At 40.9% G+C, this 15,862-nt stretch overlaps 1 protein-coding gene across 1 annotated transcript in view; it reads right to left on the reverse strand.

Moving 5' to 3' along the window:
* The window catches only part of THSD7B (thrombospondin type 1 domain containing 7B), a 1,246,259-nt gene extending 1,232,140 nt beyond the window's left edge, over positions 1-14,119 (reverse strand). Inside the window, exon 1 of the mRNA XM_044935904.2 lies at positions 13,750-14,119. The gene's annotated coding sequence lies outside the window, so the exon portion shown is untranslated. The remainder of the gene's footprint in view (positions 1-13,749) is intronic.
* Positions 14,120-15,862: the final 1,743 nt, after the last annotated feature.

Raw genomic sequence — 15,862 nt, forward strand, 5'->3', positions numbered from 1 at the left:
ATGAATTGCAAACCTAAGTTCCTCCAAAGCCTCTTAAACCACAAGACCCTCAGCAAACTCAAGTGTTTATGGGAGGTGACTGTCTCACCAGGATTCCAGAAAAGACCAGACACTCAGTGAGGGGCCATTGATGTGGCATGTCTTTGAACTCTTTGTTGGAAGGTTTAATTTGATAAACTACTTATCCACAGGAGCACACTGTGGAGAAAAATCTTTATAGGTGCTGCTGGGCTGCTTTAACAGGAGTGGATAAACTCAGCAGGTAGGAAATGTGAGTTAAATGTTTTGGGATCTCCCTTGGAGCAATCAAAGCGTGTGATTGCATGTCACCTGTCCAAGGACACATCACTCACTCAACCCAAATATCAGTGTCAGAAGTCAGGGCACCATTTCCAAGGCTCACGTAGTTGGCATGTCTCCCATGTCAACACCAAAGAGCTACATCTTCACAGGCAGACATGGGATGTATCACAGGTGAATGTGTTATGAAAAAAATGTATAGATTTTTAAAATTTAAACATTTTTTTAAGGTTTAAATCTTGACTCTACCACTTACAAGCTGTGTGATAGTGATGCATTACTTAATCTCTTTAAGTCTTGATTTCTTCACTTATGATATGGAGAGCATAGAACTTCTCTTTGGAAGTGTAGTTATAGGGATTAAACAAATGGACAGACACTTAGCTCCTGAGTCTACAACCCAGCAAAAATAACTTAAATATCTTTAGTAGACTGGAAGATAACACAGATAAGTAAAACAGGGTAGATTTTAGGCCATAAAAAGTGATAAAAATTGTGGCAAATTGCCAATGAAATTCAATTTTTAAAAATGGGTTTTGAGAACAAAATCTCATTCCATCATCGTTTGTGATCTGTGCCCTGGCATTCAACAAGTGTTTACTGCTTTCTCCCTTCTCTTTTCTGTTCTATGCTGACAATGTGTATTTGTGTGTGTGTGTGTGGTTTGCATCTATACCAGTGATTCTTAATAGGGTGAGTTTTGAAAACTTATGGCATTTTTGATGCTACTGGCATTTACGAGAAGAGAAATTAAGGGCAGCAGTTCATATAATGAGGGTGAAATCTTGCTTGAAATTATCTGAGCCTAAAACTGAATTCTGTTTTTTTATGGAGACAAGTATTTCTGCATCATTTTTGGCCACATTGCATTTTCAGGAACACAACTACCAGGGAAATTGAAGGAAGAACGTATTTTGTTTTATTTGAAACTTTACCAGAAGTCTTTTGCTATGGACTGAATTACATCTCCCCAAAATTCACATATTGAAGCCTTAAACTTCTGTTGTTATTTTAAGATGGAACCTCTGGGAAGTGAAGTTATTAAGTTTACTTGAGGTCATGTTGGTGGAGTCCTCCCAGTGGGATCAGTGTCCTTATAAGGAAAGACCAGAATATGTTTTCTGGAGAGAGAATATGTTTTCTCTCTCCACTATGTGCAGATATAGCAAGAAGGCAGCTGCCTGCAAGCTAGAAAGAGAGACTTTACCATTATCCAACTAAGCTGACATCCAGATTTCTGACTTTCAGTCTCCAGAATTGTGAGAGATATCTGTTGTTTAAGCCACCTAGTCTATGGCATTTTATAACAGTGGCCCAAGCAGGCTAAAATATCCTTCATTGTTTCAGAAAATGAATGAAGAATACATGTTTTTATTCAACTTGTTCTATAAATTTCAAAGCAATCTCAATCAAATCCCAGCAAATTATTTTGTGGATACAGGAAAACCAATTCTAAAGTTTACGCTAAGTCGCTTCAGTCGTGTCCGACTCTGTGTGACCCCACAGACGGCAGCCCGCCAGGCTCCCCCGTCCCTGGGATTCTCCAGGCAAGAACACTGGAGTGGGTTGCCATTTCCTTCTCCAATGCATGAAAGTGAAAAGTGAAAGGAAAGTCGCTCAGTCATGTCCAACTCTTTGCAACCCCATGGACTGCAGCCTTCCAGACTCCTCCGTCCATGGGATTTTCCAGGCAAGAGTACTGGAGTGGGATGCCATTGCCTTCTCCGTCTAAAGTTTATAGGGAGGGGCTAAAAGTCCAGAGTAGCTAATACACTATTGAATAGGAAGAATTAAATTGAAGGACTGATGCTATACAACTCCAAGACTTACAATAAAGCTACAGTAAAGGTTAGTGTATTGGTGAAAGAATAGACACACAGATCAATGGAACTAAACAGAGAGTCCAGAAATAGACCCCCCATAAAGTCAACTGATCTTTGACAAAGAAGCAAAACCAAAACAATGGAGCAGAGATAATCTCTGCAACAAATGGTACTAGAACAACTGGACACCCACATGCAAAACAAATGAATTTAGATTTGTACTTCATACCCATCACAAAAACTAACTCAAAATAGATTATAGAACCAAACATAAATTGCAAAACTATAAAACTCTTAGAAGATAACATAGGAGAAAATGTAGATGACCTTAGAAATGATAATGACTTTTTAGATATAACAAAGGGATGAGTCGTGAAATAATCAACAAGCTGGATTTCATTAAAATTTTTAAACTGCTTTGAAAAACAATGTCAAAGGAATTAGAATAAAAGCCACACACTAGGAGAAAAAAATTCCAAAAGACACACCTGATAAAGGGCTATGATCCAAAATATACAAATAACTCTTAAAATTCAACAATAACAACCTAGTTAAAAATGGACTGATGACCATAACAGATCAGTTCAGTTCAGTCACTCAGTCATGACCAGCTCTTTGGGACCCCATGAACCACAGCACGCCAGGCCTCCCTGTCCATCACCAACTCCTGGAGTTTACACAAACTCATGTCCATTGAGTCAGTGATGCCCTCCACCCATCTCATCCTCTACCATCCCCTTCTCCTCCTGCCCTCAGTCTTTCCCAGCATCAGGATCTTTTCAAATGAGTCAGTTCTTTGCATCAGGTGGCCAAAGTATTGGAGTTTCAGCTTCAGCATCAGTCCTTCCAATAAATATTCAGGACTGATCTCCTTTAGGATGGACTGGTTGGATCTCCTTGGTGTCCAAGGGACTCTCAAGAGTCTTCTCCAACACCACAGTTAAAAAGTATCAATTCTTCAGCACTCAGCTTTCTTTATAGTCCAACTCTCACATCCATACATGACTACTGGAAAAACCATACCTTTGACTAGATGGAACTTTGTTGGCAAAGTAATGTCTCTGCTCTTGAATATGCTGTCTAGGTTGGTCATAACTTTCCTTCCAAGGAGCAAGCATCTTTTAATTTAATGGCTGCAGTCACCATCTGCAGTGATTTTGGAGCCCAAGAAAATAAAGTCTGTCACTGTTTCCACTGTTTCCCCATCTATTTGCCATGAAGTGATGGGACCAGATGCCATGATCTTAGTTTTCTGAATGCTTAGTTTTAAGCCAATCTTTTCACTCTCCTCTTTCACTTTCATCAAGAGGCTCTTTAGTTCTTCTTCACTTTCTGCCATAAGGGTGGTGTCATCTGCATATCTGAGGTTATCGATATTTCTCCCAGCAATCTTGATTCCAGCTTGTGCTTCTTCCAGTCCAGCATTTCTCATGATGTACTCTGCATATAAGTTAAATAAGCAGGGTGACAATATACAGCCTTGACGTACTCCTTTTCCTATTTGGAACCAGTCTGTTGTTCCATGTCCAGTTCTAACTATAACAGATACCTTACCAAATAAGTTACATAGGTGGCAAATAAGCATATGAAAAGGTTCTTCACATCATATGTCATCAAGGAAACACAAACAATAAGAGATACCATTATCTGTTTGAATGATCAACATTAAGAATACTGGTAACACCAATGCTGATAAAGATGTGGAGCAGCAGGAACTCTCACACATTGCTGATAGGAATGAAAAATGGTACAGTTCCTTTGGAAGATAGTTTGGTGGCTTGTTTTAAAATGAAACATACTCTTACCATACAATTCAGCAATCACACTCTTTGGTAATCACCCAAAGGAGGTAAAATGTCCACAGAAAAACCTTCACACAGATGTTTACAGCAGTTTTTTTCATAATTGTCAAAATTTGGAAGTAACCAAGATATTCTTCGCTGGGTAAATGGATAATGAAACTGTGGAACATACAGATAAGGATTATTATTCACCACTAAAAAGTTAGTGATCGAGCCATGAAAAGGCATGGAGAAACCTTAAATGCTTACTACAGAGTGAAAGAAGCCAAAATGAAAAGGCTACATACTATAGGCAACTACATGACATTCTGGAGAAAACAAAACTATGGAGACACTGCCAAGCCTGGGAGAAAGGGGGAGGGATGACTAGGAATAACAGAGAGGATTTTGGCAGGAGTGAAAATACTCTATATGATTTTATAATATGCACACAAGTCACTACATATTAGTTTAAAACCAGAGAAGGGACAACAACAAGAGTGAACTCTAATGTGAACTATAGACTTTGGGTCAATATAATTTGTCAATGTAGGTTCATCAGTTGTAACCACTGTACCACACTGGTGGGGCACGTTGATGACAGAGGTTGGCATGTGAGCGGGCAGAGGAGTAAATGAAAAGTCTCTGGACCGTCCCCTCAATTTTGCCGTGAACCCATAGTTGCTCTAAAAAAAATTAGGACTTGTCAAAAAAAAAAATCCTATGAAATGTCTTTTGGGTATCTGAGTTACTGACGAAACTCGCAAGTAGGGTTTTGCATTCAAAGTGATTCTTTGAATCTTTTGAAATATGTATTAATTTATTATATATTACTTATCTTTTATATTTTCTCCTTATTACAGGCAAGGTATGGATTTTTTAATGCATACCAGCAGGTAGATGAGACATCTATGAAATTTATTTCAGGGTGGTGAAGGGGTCATTAGAAATATTTTCTATAAAAAGAGACAGAATTGTTAAAGTGAGAAGTCTCTCATCTAGATTATAGCTTCAAAACCAGCTCACAGATATTGCCTTTAATCACAAACGGGTCACCCCCAAATCCTAATGATAATTCTTCTGAAAAACAATGAAAGTAAAGGGCATCATTCATGCAGCAATAACAGTAGCTACAAAACAATATTAAAAGATGACTGACGTTTATTAGCAAGAGTCACCAATGCAAGGAAATGTAGATAAGAATCTCATCTCTCTTAACAGTGTATGGCTGCAAGTCATTAAGGTGAGGGATTTGTCAATTTTCTGCCTATTTGCTCCTCCACTGAGTCTGTCCTACAGTGTTAATGTCATTTTAATGTTGCTTTTACTCTATAAATTTTGCAGGATAAAATTTTATTTAGTTATCACTTTTCAAACTAACTGCTATAATTAAAGGGAATCATATATTTAAAGAAACTGGCTTACTTGTAGAGACTGGAACACAAGCAGCCACTAAGGTAAATGCTGTTGTTTAATGCAGAAGTTCCATGTAATGATTCTGTAAAAATAACCTTTTGAAGCTGGGTTTTAAATGCAGAGTAACATCTTTCAATGACCTAATACATTATAACAGTTTAAAGAAAAGCTGCTTCAACCATTTCTCTTTACAGGGTATAAGATAAAAGATCCTAATATGTAGCTGGCAAGAGAAATACCTGATCAATCCAGCAGTTATTTGGGTTACAGAATCAGATGGACTTGTCAGCTGAATTATTAACTCTTTTCACTGGATTGACTGATGCTTTAATGATTTGCCAATGTGGGCAGTGGGGTCCAATCCTCCCAGCACCCTCCAATCATGCCACCAGGTACAGCACCACAACTGACTTGAGAGCAGGGTCTGGGTTTCTCAAGACGCCTCCAACCTGCTTCAGAAGGTACAGGCTTTCGATTAAAATGTTGACTCTTAGGCTCACCAAAGGCTGTACCTGACTTCCTGGAATCTGGGTCCAGGATACTGCATTTTAATCTACTTTCTAGGTGCTTCCCAAACCCTCAGAGAAATACCAGTGTCATGACTTGCTGGGGTCCCTGTCCCCAGGACCACATTATGACTTCTGTCTTCTCTGCTCACTTGCTTTTGTAGACCACTTCTTTCATAAAAAAGTAAAATGTTAATCTTATGACTGCTGCTGCTGCTGCTGCTAAGTCACTTCAGTCGTGTCCGACTCTGTGTGACCCCATAGACGGCAGCCCACCAGGCTCTGCCGTCCCTGGGATTCTCCAGGCAAGAACACTGGAGTGGGCTTCTATTTCCTTCTCCAACGCATGAAAGTGAAAAGTGAAAGTGAAGTCATTCAGTCGTGTCCAACTCTTAGCGATCCCATGGACTGCAGCCTACCAGGCTCCTCCGTCCACGGGATTTTCCAGGAAAGAGTACTGGAGTGGGGTGCCACTGCCTTCTCTGATTTTATGACTACATCAGTACAAAGATGACTATATTAATTATTTATTAAAATGCTTTCTCCAACCTGAAAGTTCATTTTTCTTTCTTTTTGCAAAAGAACATAAAATACTATCATGAGCCCTTAAAAATATTGTGGGCGCCAGGCCCTGTGTGTGCTCTTATGGATATATCAGCCCTACCTGCCCCAATATCCTTTTAGTTCCTACAATCTGGGGGTGTTTTACCTTCACCTCCTATAAAATCTCCTAAAAAGATGTTGAGACCTACACCAGTTTGGGATAAGGGGGTGATTTAAAGAAATAAAAATGCAAGTTATCTTCTTAGAAGAGGGCATGGACAGGGAATTATCAGAATATCCCAGGAAGCTTTTGAAATATGTATTCTCAACACTTTGGTTGAGGCGAGGGTGAAGAAGGTCGAGATCATCTCGACATCAAGGATCATGTTACTAATTAAACCCTATCTCTATTTGTGTGAATGATATTCTGCCAAGCACTATGCTAAGTGCTTCATACAGAATATCTCATTGTATCTTCCTACTAATTATACCCCCATTTAAGAGATAAAGACATACAGCAGACATTATTCTCAATGGTGAAAAATTGAAAGCATTTCCCCTAAGATCAGGAACAAGACAAGGGTGTCCACTTTCACCACCATTATTCAACACAGCAATCAGAGAAGAAAAAGGAATAAAATGAATCCAGATCAAAAAATAAGTAAAGCTCTCACTGTTTGCAGATGACATGATACTGTACATAGAAAATCCTCAAGATAGTAACAGAAAATCACTAGAGCTAATCAGTGAATTTAGCAAAGTTGCAGGATGCAAAATCAATACACAGAAATCACTTGCATTTCTACATACTAACAATGAAAAATCAGAAAGAGAAATTAAGGAATCAATCCCAGTCACCATTACAACAAAAAGAATTAAATATCTAGGAATAAACTTACCTAAAGAGACAAAAGAACTGTACACAGAAAATTATAAGACACTAATGAAAGAAATCAAAGATGACATAAACAAATGGAGAGATATTCCATGTTCCTGGGTAGGAAGAATCAATACTATGAAAATGATTATACTATCAAATGCAATCTACAGATTCAATGCAATCCCTATCAAATTACCAAAGACATTTTTCACAGCTAGAACAAAAAATTTCACAATTCATATGGAAACATAAAAGACCCCGAATAGCCAAAGCGGTCCTGAGAAAGAAGAATGGAGCTGGAAGAACAAAGCTACAGTCATCAAGACAGGATGGTACTAGCACAAAACAGAAATATAGATCAATGGAGCAAGATAGAAAGCCCAGAAATAAACCCTTGCACCAATGGGTACCTTATTTTTGAGAAAGGAGGCAAGAATATACAATGGGGCAAAGACAGCCTCTTCAATAAATGGTGCTGGGAAAACTGGACAGCTACATGTAAAAGAATGAAATTAGAGCACTTCCTAACACCACACATAAAGATAAACTCAAAATGGATTAAAGACCTAAATGTAAGACCAGAAACTATAAAACTCTTAGAGGAAAACATAGGCAGAACATTCAATGACATAAAGCAAGATTCTCTATGACCCAACTCCTAGAGTAACGGAAATGAAAACAAAAGTAAACAAGTGGGACTTGATTAAACTTAAAAGCTTTTAGCAGCAAAGGAAACTATAAGCAAGGTGAAAAGACAACCCTAAGAATGGGAGAAAATAATAGCAAATGAAACAACTGACACAGGATTCATTTCCAAAATATACAAGCAGTTCATACAACTCAATGCCAGAAAAACAAACAACCCAATCAAAAAGTGGGAAAAAGACCTAAACAGACATTTTTCCTAAGAAGACATACAGATGGCTAACAAACACATGAAAAGATGCTTAACGATGCTCATTATTAGAGAAGTGAAATGAAAACTACAATGAGATATCACCTAAGGACACTGGTGAGAATCAGTTCAGTTCACTCGCTCAGTCGTGTCCAACACTTTGCGACTGCAGCACGCCAGGCCTCCCTGTCCATCACGGACTCCCAGAGTTGACTCAAACGCATGTCCATTGAGTCAGTGATGCCATCAAACCATCTCATCCTCTGTTGTCCCCTTCTCCTCCTGCCCTCAGTCCTTCCCAGCATCAGGGTCTTTTCAAATGAGTCAGCTCTCTGTATCAGGTGGCAGAAGTATTGGAGTTTCAGCTTCAGCATCAGTCCTTCCAATGAATATTCAGGACTGATTTCCTTTAAGATGGACTGGTTGGATCTCCTTGGTGTCCAACGGACTCTCAAGAGTCTTCTTCAACACCACAGTTCAAAAGCATCAATTTTTTGGTGCTCAGCTTTCTTTATAGTCCAACTCTCACATCCATACATGACTACAGGAAAAACCATACCTTTGACCTTTGTAGGCAAAGTAATGTCTCTGCTTTTGAATATGCTGTCTAGGTTGGTCATAACTTTTCTTCCAAGAAGCAAGCATCTTTTAATTTTATGGCTGCAGTCACCATCTGCAGTTATTTTGGAGCCCCCCAAAATAAAGTCTGTCACTCTTTCCACTGTTTCCCCATCTATTTGCCATGAAGTGATGGGAGCAGATGCCATGATCTTCGTTTTCTGAATGCTGAGTTTTAAGCCAACTTTTTCACGCTCCTCTTTCACTTTCATCAAGAGGCTCTTTAGTTCTTCTTCACTTTCTGCCATAAGGGTGGTATCATCTGCATATCTGAGGTTATTGATATTTCCCCTTTCAATCTTGATTCCAGCTTGTGCTTCATCCAGTCCAGCATTTCTCATGATGTACTCTGCATATAAGTTAAATCAGCAGCCTTGACATACTCCTTTCCCGATTTGGAACCACTGTTTTTTCCATGTCCAAGTCTAACTGTTGCTTCTTGACCTGCATACAGATTTCTCAGGAGGCAGGTCAGGTGATCTGGTATTACATCTCTTGAAGAATTTTCCACAGTTTGTTGTGATCCACACAGTCAAAAGCTTTGGTGTAGTCAATAAAGCAGAAGAAGATGTTTTTCTGGAAAGGCCATCATCAAAAAGTCTACAAGCAATAAATGCTGGAGAGGGTGTGGAGAAAGGGGAACACTCTTGCACTGTTGGTAGGAATGTAAATTGATACAGCCAGTATGGAAGATGGTATGGAGATTTCTTTAAAAACTAGGAACAAAACCACCATACAACCCAGCAATCCCACTCCTAGGCATATACCCTGAGGAAACCAAAATTGAAAAAAACACATGTATCCTGTTGTTCATTGCAGCACTATTTACAATAGCTAGAACATGCAAGCAACCTAGATGTCCATAGACAGATGAATGGATAAAGAAGTGGTGGTACATATACACAATAGAATATTATTCAGCCATAAAAAGGAACACATTTGAGTCAGTTCTGATGCAGTGGTTGAGCCTACAATCTATTATGCAGAGTGAAGTGAGTCAGAAAGAGAAAGATAAATATCATATTCTAACACATGTATACCAAATCTAGAAAAATAGTACTGAAGAATTTATTTACAGGGCAGCAGTGGAGAAACAGATATAGAGAATAGACTTATGGACATGGGGAAAGGGGAGGAGAGGATGAGATGTATGGAAAGAGTAACATGGAAACTTACATTACCATATGTAAAATAGATAGCCAATGGGAATTTGCTGTATGGCTCAGGAAACTCAAACAGGGGCTCTGTATCAACCTAGAGGGGTGGGAGGGTCTGGAGATGGGAGGGAGATTCAAAGGGAGGGGATATATGTATACATATGGCTGATTCATGTTGAGGTTGGACAGAAAACAACAAAAGCAATTATCCTTCAATAAAAAAATGTTAAAAAGGGAGAGATAAAGACACAAAGGCACAAAGAGGTGAAGTCTATGCCCAGACTTTGCCCAGTCACACACTGAGGAAAAAGTAGAGCTGAGATTTGCACTTGAATTTCTTAGATGTCTGAGCATCCATTCTTACCCTGTGCTCCCTGCTGACTGGCAGCTGTGCTCTGCTCCTTAGTCCCTGAGTCCACGTTGTGTTGTCTCTGACTGAGTCCTGCCATGGTGACCCACCCTCATCCTGAAGCCAGGGACTTCTCTTGATTTCACCTTCTACCCACAGGCCAGAGTCTCCACACACTGCAGCCCCAAACTGCCCCTCATGGTGCCCTACCCACCTGCCAGCCGGCAGCACCACCACCTCTTGTTGAACCTCCCTAATACCATACACCTGGAGAAGGCAATGGCACCCCACTCCAGTACTCTTGCCTGGAAAATCCCATGGATGGAGGAGCCTGGTAGGCTGCAGTCCATGGGGTCGCTAAGAGTCAGGAACGACTGAGCGACTTCACTTTCACTTTTCACTTTCATGCATTGGAGAAGGAAATGGCAACCTGTTGGGGGCCAGTGTGAGGCACTCCGCCCATGGCAAAGGTCATGAGGAAGGAGGCTCGACATACGCAAAGGCGGGATCAAGCCTCAGGAGTCCCCCTGGAAATCCTCAAGTATCTACCCCCATAACCAGAGCCTGCCTACTTTACTACTTTGTGCTCTCACCTACACCTCTGACTTTATGGGGGGCTGTCCCCCACCACCTCTTTCGGAGAAAGAGTTAACTTAGAGCTCCAGTTAATAATAATTCCTGGGCGTGATAGGAGTGTTTTAACCTACAAACTCCTCTGAAGGTTCTCTAGCCTGCCTGACAGGCTTGTCTGGCCACATGTGATTGCTCACAGCCTCCCAACTGTGAGAGGCACGAGATGCTTTAAACCTTCTAAAAACAGGTTCTTTAGAGAAGTTAGAAAACCATTAGTATAAGTATAATGGGCTGATTAGAAATTGTATTGGTGAAGGGTTTTTTCATTTGTTGAGCCAATGTTTGTTGCTAAGTCTCCATATCCCCTGCCCTTACACACATTAATGAATATATAAAAGAAATAAGTATTAACCTTTGATATCAATCACGTTAAACCTTAGGCTAAGTAAATTCTTTCCTTAACTAAAACCCACTACACCCTCACCCTATAGGAATGTAACTTTATTTGGGTGGCGTCTGTTTTAAGAATAATCACCCCTGGAGAAATAAGTGTCCTGGTTGACTGACCGCTGTCACAAGGAGAGGGTCATAAATTGTCAGCAGGCCCCCTGGCCAGAAGATGATGTAACACCCCTAAGACCTCTGTATACTTTTGTATGAAGCACCTGACTTTGATAGAAGTCAGGACTGCTGACCCCACGTGACTTTTGCATAACATCTCAGTGTATAAAAGTAGACCATGGAAAATAAAGAATTGGGATCAGTTCCTCGAAAGACTGGTCTCCCCATGTCTCTCTCTCTCTCACTCTGGTTGAGTCTCCATCTGGAGCGCGGAACCCACCATGCTTGCTAATTATGCCTGGGCTTCTAAGATCCGACCGGGGAGGCCTCAGTGTCTCCTCTCCTTCGGGAGAACGGAAGGACGCCTGTGGCCTACGTAAGTGGTGCAAGCTTCTTGTCTTGAAGTTTTATTGGTCCCCCGCGTAAACCAAGCTACTCAGCCTCTTTTCTCCACTGAATTTTCCTACTGAGCTATCCTCATTCTATTACTCTTTATATCCTTAATTAACGTTTAATTAAGCAGTTGTTCCCTGACCCTCGCCTATGCCGTCTCTCCTTCGAATACCCTGGATCAGCTGGGGCTGGACCCCAGCAGCAACCCACTCCAGTGTTCTTGCCTGGAGAATCTCAGGGACGGGGGAGCCTGGTGGGCTGCCATCTATGGGGTCACACAGAGTCGGACACGACTGAAGTGACTTAGCAGTAGCAATACCATACACCTGCCTAGATTTTTACTTAATTTATCACTTATTCATTCATTCAACTGACATTCAATATGTCTCTTTATACCATTCAATCTGGGAGGCACTAGAATACTGCAGTACTGAACTTGCCCCAAGATGCTCAGGTCCTGCTAGAGGGAAAGTACAGATAACTGTAGTATGACCTGTGAAGAGCCTTGGAAGAGGCCCAAGTCCAGGGATACTGAGATACTTGACCTGCCAATTCTGGCCTCTCTCCCACCACCTGGCCCAGTTGCAACTGCGCTCAAGCAGAGCCCTGCCCGAGATGCCTCTCCACGCCTGGTTTGGCTACAACTTGCCAAGCTGCACATTTTGGAAGTTGTAAAATGATCAGGATGCTGAGTGTGTGGCCACATCTTAAAGGATTACCTCTCTCATTAGTCATCCTGCCTAGAAAAAGTGATCCTTTAAAATCTCATTTCACTGTTTACACAGGAATTTCACTATTACACTCCAGAGTGGAAATCCGTACATCTGTCATCTCCTCAAGGGGATTTACTGATATTTCATTAAGTACAAAAAGGCCTCATTATTAAAGTGATGTCACCTTTAATCATGTACACCTGACCCTAAAAACATCAGAGAAGGTTTTTCTCTATTTTAAAGTTCAATGGTTTAAGGTAGAATTAATATTTCATGTTAAAATTACATAAATAAAAATATTTTCTTTAAAGCTCTTCCATTGGGGGAACCTATAGCCTTTCCTGGAATCTCACTTGATAGCACATCTTCGTTTCTCCAGTTACACTGCCCCACTGAAGCCCCTTCAGGATATGTGCACAGTGTCCCTCTCCTTGGTGTTGCCCACAGCCCCTAGCACAGGAAACACTCCACAAGGCAAAGATGGCAAACTGCTGGCCCCTGGGCCAGATTTTGACATAAAAGCAGATTCTATAGTTGACACATTGTTTTTTAAAAGTTTTAGAATTAATTTCTCACCTTTAAAAATTTTCACAGAGGTCTCCAAGTTTTCTTGAAATATATTAAAATCAACAACATGGTCCCTGAGCTCCCACTGCCTGTAACTCACTCAGGCCAAGAGATGCCCTCAGGTGGGTTTGGTGGGCTTCCTCACCACCCCTGCTTAAACCTCTCCAGAGACCACCTTGCCCTGGAGGCATCCATGTCTGTGGCCCCTACAATCAATTTTGGTTATAATGAATCATTGCAATAGCCTGCTCTCCTTAAGACAAACCAGGTCACCCCAAAGCAAGAGAGTATTCCAGAATAAGAAAGACAAATGAGAAAAACTGAACAGGAACGTGAAATGGGAGGTGAAAATAAAGCAGAGGAACCACCTGGTGAGAAAGGGTAGGAGGAGTCCAGTCTGCAGCAGAAACACCTACTTCTCTTTCCTTTTGGAAATGTACAAATGGGACAAGTTGGCTTTAAGGAGAGGGCTCAGGAGCAAGGCCAGAACTCCCTGAAGTCTGGGTACTGGAGGAGCATCCACACAGCACCTTGTCTAACTTAGACCAAGGTGCTCCCCACTTCCAGGCAGACGTGGTCCTGCATGAGCCCCCACTGCACTGCAGTCAGACTGGCAGGAAGCCTCCAAAGCCTGCAGTTTGGATCTCACCAGCCTACCCACCAAAATGACTAACCTTATCCTTTCTCTTGGCCTTGGTGAAAGTTCTCAAATGTCCTCATTTCCTCTCTGCACTGTGAAACATCGGCTGTGTCCCCCACAGCGGGCCTGAGGAGATGCTGGCTGGATGCGTTGGGCTCACAGACTGGTGTCAGTAATAGACGCAGGGTCAAGGGTCATTACATGCACACTGCTCTCTACAAAGCTGTAAAAATTTAGGAAGAATGAGGCTGAACCCATGTGAATATCATTCTGCCTAATTCAGCCTATTTCAGATGCACACAAAACAGCTTTTCACAAGACAGAAACACAGACACACTTTGAAACCTGTTCATTCTGTGGATTTTACTATGGAACATTAAGAGTCAAGGCTATGTCCTTTAGAAATTAAAACTTTGGATGGCCAGGCTCTTAGAAAAACTGTAGAAATTGGCATCTGTGGCTTACCATTTCAGCCCCCATGTTTTCCCCATACTGTCTCTACTCTTAAAATGTCCTCACCTGCCTTCCATCATCTATCAATTAAAGCAGGCAGTAAAGCAGCTATGTAATAACTTCTGCTGGTGCTGTGCACAGCCTAACCTGAAAGACCATGCCCCAGCCGCAGGCAAAACCGCAGAGCATTTCAAAGACACTGTGCCAGCCAAACAAAGCATCTTCTGCATTCTGGATATATGCATCCTCAGATCCAACTCTACCCCTTCCTGCTCTACACCACATGGTCCACAGCCCTGAGGCTTTCCCAGGCCTCTACATTAGCTGTTCCATACTGTCCCGCTAGTGTGAGGCTCTGATGGAAGACCGGAGAACAGGAGGGAGGGGAAAGGTCAGGATGTTTCTCCTCATTTCTCTCTTGCTCAGGTTGCACCTCCTCTGCCATTCTAGCAACCAAAGGACAGGTTGCCATGGTTCCAATCTCCTTCAGATGACTGCAGACTCTGATAACGCTGCCTTCTCCACTGTACTTCTAGCCTAGGGAGAGTACTTCCTTCCAGTTCTTGTAATCTCTGAGTTGGCATAGGTCTTAGCTCGGGTTGCCATAATGAAACATCATGAACACAGTGACGTAAACAATAGAAATGTATTTCTTATGGTTCTGGAGGACGGAAAGTCCAAAATCAAAATACTGGTCAACTCAGTTCCTGGTGAAGGCTCTCTTCCTGGCTTGCGCATGGCTGCCTTCTTGCTGTGGGTTCACAGGGACTTTCCTCTCCTAGGTGTGTGTAGAAAGAGAGAGAATAAGCAAACTCTGATGTCTCTTTTGATAAGGGCATTAATCCCATCATGAGGGCCCAATCCTTATGACCTCATCTAAACCTAATTGCCTCCCCAAGTCCCCATCTTGAAATACCATCACATTGGAGATTAGGTCTTTAACATATGAATTTTGGAGGGACACAATTCAGTCCATAGCATTGGATTTATCTTCTTAGCTACCCATCATCTGTGTAACCAATGTCTTATTCAATTCCCTTTCTGTAATACTTAGAGTGCTTTTTATTTCCCTAGTTGTTAGCTAACTTTAGACCAAATCATTCTATAGTCATGATATATACTGTGTATATATTGACATGGGGCTTCCCTGGTGGCTCAGACAGTAAGGAATTTGCCTGCAATGCAGGAGACACAGGTACAATCCTTGGGATATGATACATAACCTCTGTGACGTTGGCATGTTGGTACACTGCTGCTAGGGGAATAAGTGGATACAACATTTTTGAAAGCAATTTGGTAAAATGAATAAAAACCTTGTAATTTTCATATCATTTATCCCAGAAATTCCAGATTTAAGGGTTGATTCTAAAGAAATATTTGGATGAGAAGCCCATAGAATTTTGTACAAGGATATTTATTATGCCTTTAATTGCAATAATCCAAAATTGGAAGCAGTCTAAATATCTAATAATCATGTATGATTAAACAATAATGGCACATTATTTGATGGGTAATAATGCATCCATTAAAAGTGATTATGTTATTATATATTCATTAGCATGGGGAGATATTCATAATATAATGATAAAGTTAAAATCAGAAAAAAAGAATACACAATATAGTCAAAAAACTGTATGTACATACATGACTGGAAAGAAATTTACCAAAATACAACATGGTAATAATTTAATCAC

This window comes from Bubalus bubalis, chromosome 2 (assembly GCF_019923935.1).
Source record: "Bubalus bubalis isolate 160015118507 breed Murrah chromosome 2, NDDB_SH_1, whole genome shotgun sequence".
Taxonomy (NCBI): domain Eukaryota; kingdom Metazoa; phylum Chordata; class Mammalia; order Artiodactyla; family Bovidae; genus Bubalus; species Bubalus bubalis.